Genomic DNA, 7946 nt, shown 5'->3' on the forward strand with positions numbered 1-7946 from the left:
TTCCGATATTTCATGGCCTGCTCCTGACAACTGTGTTGCACCATAATTGTCACATTTTATGGTTGCATTATTAGAGGCATATACATTATTGGCTAAGAAACAAGATATTCTCGACTTGCTCGACTTGTTGTCCGGACTGAGACCGATGTGAAGGACCCAAATAGATTATCGGGTTGACGAACCCCCTTATAGTTTTCGGGTTGATGAGCTTTTATAATCGGATTTAAGAATGACTGCCAGCCCTCAGATAATCCAAAGACTTTTGGTTGCCATTAAGGAACCCCTTTTCTAGTTTTCTTCTCATTGCTTCTCTATGGAATGATTTAGTTCGACATGTATCTTTTGATATCATCTTCGACAATTACATTGAATCTTAAATATGATGCGTAACCCGATAGAGTATACCAACCTTCTTTTTTTATGTACTCATCAATCATCAATCCACAGGCAAAATATACCAGCAACACCGATTTTCTTCCGTATTTTAGTTTCATTCTCACAGTTACATGCCCTTGTTTTACTAAGGCCTTGTTGGTATTTTTCTTTACTTTTTGTTCTTTTGGGTCTAAAATAAGCTTACCACGGTGTTTATATCTCTTTTTTAGGTGATCCGAGTATCCTCTCGGATCACCTGTATCTGTACGGATTCTTTGTTCTTCTTCTTCTTCTTTCTTTATTTCTGGACAAAATTTGTGTATCGATAAGCTCAGCAAGTGTTCTTTCTATCAATGTCAAAATTATACCATCTATGTATCATGTCCCAAAGACGACGGGTCAAATAAAATCATAGTGATTAGTCGACGTGACGTCACTATGACGTCATTATATGAAAACACATTTTCATTCATATCTCATTAATGGAATAGAATTTTTCAATGAAATTTACGTCACATATATTTCAAGTTATGCACATTCTACTCATATTATCAAAATTCATATTTTCTTTTAAAACGTGCGCGTACGCCCGCGTTGAAATATTTGTATGCTCAAATCGAGCTGAAATTTCTTTTGCACACGTTTCAGACCATTCGGAGCATTTTTTGAAAAATTGAAAAAATCGGACGGACGCGTACGCGCGCACGCATATACGCACGCACAGCTCATATGCAATAGAAATTTCCCGTTTTTTCACACGGATCGGATGTCTGAAATGTCAAGGAATATTTCTACCAAGTTTCAAGTCAATCCGACTCAATATGACGTTATACGGGCCCGTCAAAGTTGAAATTCCGCGCGCGCGTCAATGGCGATATACAGTGCAACTATGCCAAAAAACCGCCAATTTTAACTCCAATTTTACTCGTCAGGATGGACGGTGACCCCCCCCCCCCATTTTCTTTACATATTCTAAAAGCTGATGAGGTGTACATGTCATTTCATGGGTTGGCGATGCTGAAAAAATGATTAAAAGATATCACATTTCTATTTTAAAACTCTAATGTGCCATGGTGGAAACCCTATGTGTGCCACGTTATTCTGAGACACGAAGGTAGTTATGCTTTGAGAAAAAATTCTGTTTTTCCAATTTTTATAACTTCTACAAATTTCTGTTAAGATGGGCATAATAGCAGGCAAAGTTAAAGAGGAATGCCAAACTTTGTTTCTATATAATTTGTATGACAAATCTATTTTCAAATTTTCTTTTGAATGACCAGTTGCTACATTACTGTAAAGGCATGACTTTTGCACATACAACCAAAACTTACAATGTACGAGCAAATCTAGTTGGGAACACCGCTTGATAGTCAATCACCACATAGAATGCAAGCCGTATATGAGAGGAACAAAAGCACGAGAAATGCTTTCATTGTGCCGCGGGATTAGCAGTGATTAGCGATTTATCGATCGGTTTTGGCGGCTTTGTTTGTTGAGCAGAATATGCGAAGTTGGCACGCCGTCGACTGAGTCGGACGTGCGAACGTGGCACATAAAGAGTTAATAAAGTAAAAAAAGTAAATTTTCAAAATGACGTCATCAAATTTTAAGTTCATTCGAGCGTATCTCACTAATCCTTTGCCAATTATCACCGAGATTTGAGTATGTTGTAGCTTATTAAATGCTCTTTCATTAATGTCATAACAGTATTTTGATTAGATGACGGCATCACCTCGTAAAAATGGATTGAATGTAATCTTGTCAAATTTGACCAGTTTACGTGTTATCTCTATGGGAGTTTTCTGGATTTCTGGAAATGAAAATTGACATGACTACCTTTATCGAGCACTAGCTCACTTATGCTTCGGTGAATTTCTCCCAGATTTTAATATATTGTAGCTGAGACTTAGCGCTATCGTAATTGTGCTTTTCGTTTTTTTCATACGATGTCTGCATCACGTCAAAAAACGTGGTTGAAATTAAAGCTTATCTTCGATGTATTGAAATATTTCTTTCTTTCTGCAACTTTCTTTGCAATAACTCAAGAAAAACATACCCTATCACCCCCATATTTTGCACATGTTTAGTTCATGTCACGTACATTATTTGATAAAATAACAACTACTTGATCAGACGCTATCTTGGGTATGTAAATTAGGGTCAAAGGTCATAAATGTTTTATCCTGTATCTTGGTGAATACATGTCCTATTTTCCCCATATTTTGCACACGCAAAGACCATGTTACAAGAATCATTTCACAAAATAACCACTTTTTGCTCAGATGCCATCTTGTCTGTGCAAAGTGGGTTCAAAGGTCAAATGTACTTTTTTCTCTATCTTCGTTATGACGTGTTATCTCTATGGGAGGAAATTTTTCTAGATGTGAAAATTGACATGATTGTCTTTATCGAGCACTAGCTCACTTACCCTTCCGTGAATTTCTCCCAGATTGTAGCTGACACTTTGCGCTATCGTTATGTGTCCTCCATTTTTTCATACAACGTCCAAATCATGTCGAAAAACTTCGCTAAAATTAAAGCTTTCTGCTCAGATGCCGTCTTGGCTGTGCAAAGTAGGGTCAATGGTCAAACATACTTCATTCTGTATCTTCGTTAGTGTATACGGAATTCGGTACCAAAGATGGCAGACCTGACTCCATTTTCTAAATGAGAATCCAAATATCACACGGCCGATGTCCCTAAACACAGATGAAACCTGTATGGTCATGCCTAATGGGATCTGGGAGGTGTTTCACAAAGCCGTTCTTAAAGTTAAGAAGGACTTAAGTGCGACTGGTGATCAGTTCTTGTGTGCTATACTTATCAGAATCTCAATAATTCGGCAGCACAAGAACTGATCACCAGTCGCACTTAAGTCCTTCTTAACTTTAAGAACGGCTTTGTGAAACACCCCCCCCCCCAGGATTCAAATCATTGATTTTCGAATACATCGGATCACCTAATTTGTCAACTTGATGACAAATTCCAAGTCTAGTTTTGTTTTTGTTTTGTTTTTTGGTTTTTTTTTGCATATTATGTTGTTTGTTTGTAATACTGTATGCATAATGCTTGTATTTCTAACCTGTGTGTGTGGACCCCTCTGAAAACCAGCCTTTGGCTGACGAGGGTGTTCCACCCCATGACTGGAAAATAAAAGTTGAATTGAATTGAATTACCCTTTTCGACAATCAACATCTTCTGAATAACTGACCTTCCGAAAAAACAAACCTTCGGAATAACGAACCTTCGGAATAATGAGCTGAAACCTACAAACATTGCTTTTTCACTGACCTTATATCATCAAGCATGAAGATTTTCGTGTTATTGTTTTTTTCATTGAGAAACATGACACTGCATTGATCCATCATTCTTACTATAGGGCAGAGGTAGGTAAACACGAAAAGTAACGATACTTGAAACAGACATGAGCAGAACAAATCTAAAAAAAAAAAAAAGTCATTGAGAAGAGACTGACACAAAGAAAGCTGTAACACACAGAATGGATGGTCTATTACCAGGTAACCTATACAACGTGCAAAAACTCTGAAGAAAACGAAAGAATCAATATGATCAGTTGACCAACGACAGACATAGAATTATGGTAGAAACAACTGAAAATCGTTATGGAATATGAAAATCTGTTATTTGCTTAAAAAAAAAACAAACAAACCCAAAAGATTGAAATCAGCAACAAGGTTTGAACCTCTTTTCGGATATGTATATGTATATATACATTAATAATTATTTTTTGTCTAATTAATTAATTTGTCTTTGTCAATGTCGGCTCAAATTTTTGTGTATGTATGTTATTGTTGTCGTCTCGGAAGCCCGGCCCACAGAGACACTGGATTTATTCTTGTTATTGTGTTGTGTGTATTCTATGTCTTTTTCTGTCGATGCTTCTGAAAGTTCTCACTTACCTTATTCTGTTCTTTCTCGTTTCACGTTCTACTTCTCCTCAGCGATCTTCTGCTTATGATTTTGAAGTCACCCATGTTCGTAGATTACTCCAGTGTCTTGCCACATTCTGGCGACTTGTTATTTTCTTGTATCATCCACTTATTCACGACATCCTAGTTTTGTTGATAACGCAGACTTTTATAAATTCGTCTCGTATTTCCAATCATGGCTAATTTTCTGAATGCTCCATTTTATTCCGTATCGAATGATGACTTTTTTGAATTGTTTAGGAACACAAGGTTAGACTCTGACCCAGTTAGTGGGGTAACCAGTACACGAACCACCCCTTACGATGATTTTGTTACCGATAGCCTGAACACAGCAGCAAATGAATTGACTCATGATTTTAGTAATGATTTCACTTAAAATATGTTGTACAATTAAATTACAGTGAATCAATGCAAAGATATGATTCATAATTTTTCTGAGGACACGTTTTCTTTGTTGCATTTAAATATAAGGAGTTTGAATAAACATTTTGATGATTTAAAATTTTTATTAGAATGTGATGCAAGTCAGTCGATATCTGTTATCGGATTAAGTGAGGCATGGTTAGCTTCCAATGCATGAAATTCTTTTGCAATGGATGGTTATGATTTATTTGTTAATAATAGGCCCGATAAGAATGGTCGGGGTGTTGCATTGTACATATCACGTTCCTTTGAAACTATTGTTCATGAAGATATTTCTAGAATGGACAATATTGTTGAATCTTTGTTTATAGAAATTCTCTTATCCCAGGATGTAGAAATCTTATGGTAGGCATTATATACATACCTCCTAATTCAAACGCTAATGATTTTTAAACTTATTTTTCAAATTTGGCAAACTCGTTTTCCGAAATAAGGATTGCTTTTTACTCGGCGATTTCAATATTGATTTGCTGAAGTCTGAGCATGATAACATCTCTAGTGATTTTCTTCACACACTTAATCTGTACTCATCCTTTCTTCCGCTTATTTCTAAACCCACACGTGTTACAGATCGCTGTGCCACCCTTATTGATAACTTGTTTTGTAACATTTTGCCCCTCCCCGATTCCTTTATAATTCTTTCAGATATGATTGACCATTTTCCAATAATGACTTGTTTTACTCTTAAAACACCAGCTAATATTAAACCTACGTCATTTCCTTTGTTTAGACGTAGAGTTTCACCTGAAAAGTTAGCTAGTTTTGATGTGGCTCTCGAGAAAGCTGACTGGTCAGGAGTGTTTGTCAGTGATGATGTTAATACCATAGAATTTTCATAATTTTATTGAAATTTTCAATTATCATTTAGATGATGTAATTCCAAAACAAAGAAATAGAACAGAGTACAAAAAGACATCCAGGTTACCTTGGATTTCAAGATCAATTCTTCGTTCAATTGATAGGAAAAATCGTATACAAAATGGAAAAAAAAATGAGCGATCGAAGAATAGATTATAATACATCATACAAAAATACTTTGACAATGATTTTACGTTCTGAAAAGAAAAGAAATTATTTCAAGCAATTATCGAGATATAAGTTTGATATGAAAAATACTTGGAAAGTTTTAAAACAGGCCATGAATGTTTCGAGTAAAAACTCTGACATTGACAAACTTAAATTGAATGATGAATTGATTAATGATCCCTTCATATTGCAAATATTTTTAATTCTTATTTTTCAAAAATTGGCGAAAATTATGCTCAAAATATTCCTGCAACAGAGACTCATTTTACTGAATTTTTAGGTCAGCGTAACTCTGATTCAATATATTTTACACCAACTAATAAATTTGAAATTATCGATATAGTTTCCTCTTTTGAAAACAAACGAAGTTCTGGTTATGATGAGATAGATAATTTTGTACTTAAGGGACGTTAGTTTTATTTCCTCGGTTGCTGATCCACTTGCTCATTTATTGAATTTGTCAATTCTTAACGGTGTGTTACCTGATAAAATGAAATTAGCTAAAGTAATCCCAATATTTAAGAAAGGCGATGAACTTGAAGTCAGTAATTATCGCCGTTGTCTAAGGTTTTAGAAAAAAACTTATTTACAAGAGAACGATCATTTTTTTTGAAGGTACATGAAGTTTTTACGAATTCTCAGTTTGGTTTTCGTGAGAAACATAGTACTATGAATGCTCTTTTGCATTTTGTTGATACAGAGTGGTTCATGCAATTGATAATCATTCTCATTTAGTTAGTATTTTCTTGGACTTTTCCAAGGCCTTCGACACGATCACTCATGATATTTTACTTTATAAGTTATCGCATTATGCAGTACGTGGGAAGGTCTTGGAGTGGTTCAAGAGTTATTTAGTTGATAGAAAACAATTTGTTACAATTAAAAACAATGATTCAGTTATCAGAGAAGTTAAATGTGGCGTCCCACAGGGAAGTTTTTTCGGGCCGTTATTGTTCTTTATTCATATTAATGATTTTTGTCGCGTATCCAATTTTGCAGATGACACCAATGTATTTTTTTTTTTTGGCCCATAATGATATTGATTTTCTTGTTCACAAAATCAATATTGAATTGAAAAAAAAAAGTGACAAAATGGGTCAGAGCCAATAAGCTATTACTCAATGCTCAAAAAATGAAATATATGCTTTTTAGTAATACTGTTAGTACTGTAAGTACAAATATAGTATTTGATGATTCTCATCTACAAAGAGTATCACATATCAAATTCTTGGGTGTCATTGTGGATGACAAACTCTCCTGGAAATCACATGTTGATAATGTGTTTTTTTTTTTTTAATTTCGCGTAATATAGGCGTAATAGATAGATTGAAATTCCATATTCCACAAAAATCATTACTTATATTATATTCGTCGTTAATATTGCCTCATCTTAATTATGGAGTTTTAGTTTGGGGCAACACGCATCAGAATTTACTAGACAGAGTGTCCCTTTTGCAAAAGAAAGCTCTCTGCGTTATTTGTTATTCCCCTGCACGTTCTCATACAAATATGTTGTTTGCCTCTATAAGCTCTTAAAAAATACAGATTTGCTTTTGTTTGATTTAGGGCAATTTATGTACAAGTATAGCAATATCATTCGTTTTTGCTTCCGTCTATTTTTGATTCTATGTTCCTCAAAAATCAATCATTTCATGAACATCCAACCAGGTGTTCCAATGAATTTCATTTACCTCTTGTAAGAACGATTTTTTTTTTTTTTGTGTGTGTGTGTGTGTGTGCTAAAAACACACTTATTCATGTAGGCCCAAATTATTGGAATTCTTTGAATCATGACATAAGGAACGCCCCATCCATATATTCTTTCAAGAGGGGACTGAAGTCCTTTTTATTGCAATCGTATGACTCTACAGTACTGAACTAGCCATTTGGCCTTCTTTCTTACATTCTGACCTGCTCGCTTTGTCCCCTCTTCCAGGAATTAATGGTATTTTTTCCTGGATGTTAGTTGTCATCTATGCCATTTTGCCCAAAGCGTCTAGGAGTTGAATTTCCGTATGTTACTCCTGTTCATACGTCCCTCTATTTCCATGTCTTTTTTTTTTTCAGGCGTTCAAATATTACTTCCCCCCCCCCCCCCCCCCACAACTATCATCCGTTTCGGCTTACTTCGTTTCATCGGGTGATCGCGTTCGGGTCGGGTGGTCGCGATAC

Source organism: Diadema setosum, chromosome 2, assembly GCF_964275005.1.
Source record: "Diadema setosum chromosome 2, eeDiaSeto1, whole genome shotgun sequence".
NCBI classification, from domain to species: domain Eukaryota; kingdom Metazoa; phylum Echinodermata; class Echinoidea; order Diadematoida; family Diadematidae; genus Diadema; species Diadema setosum.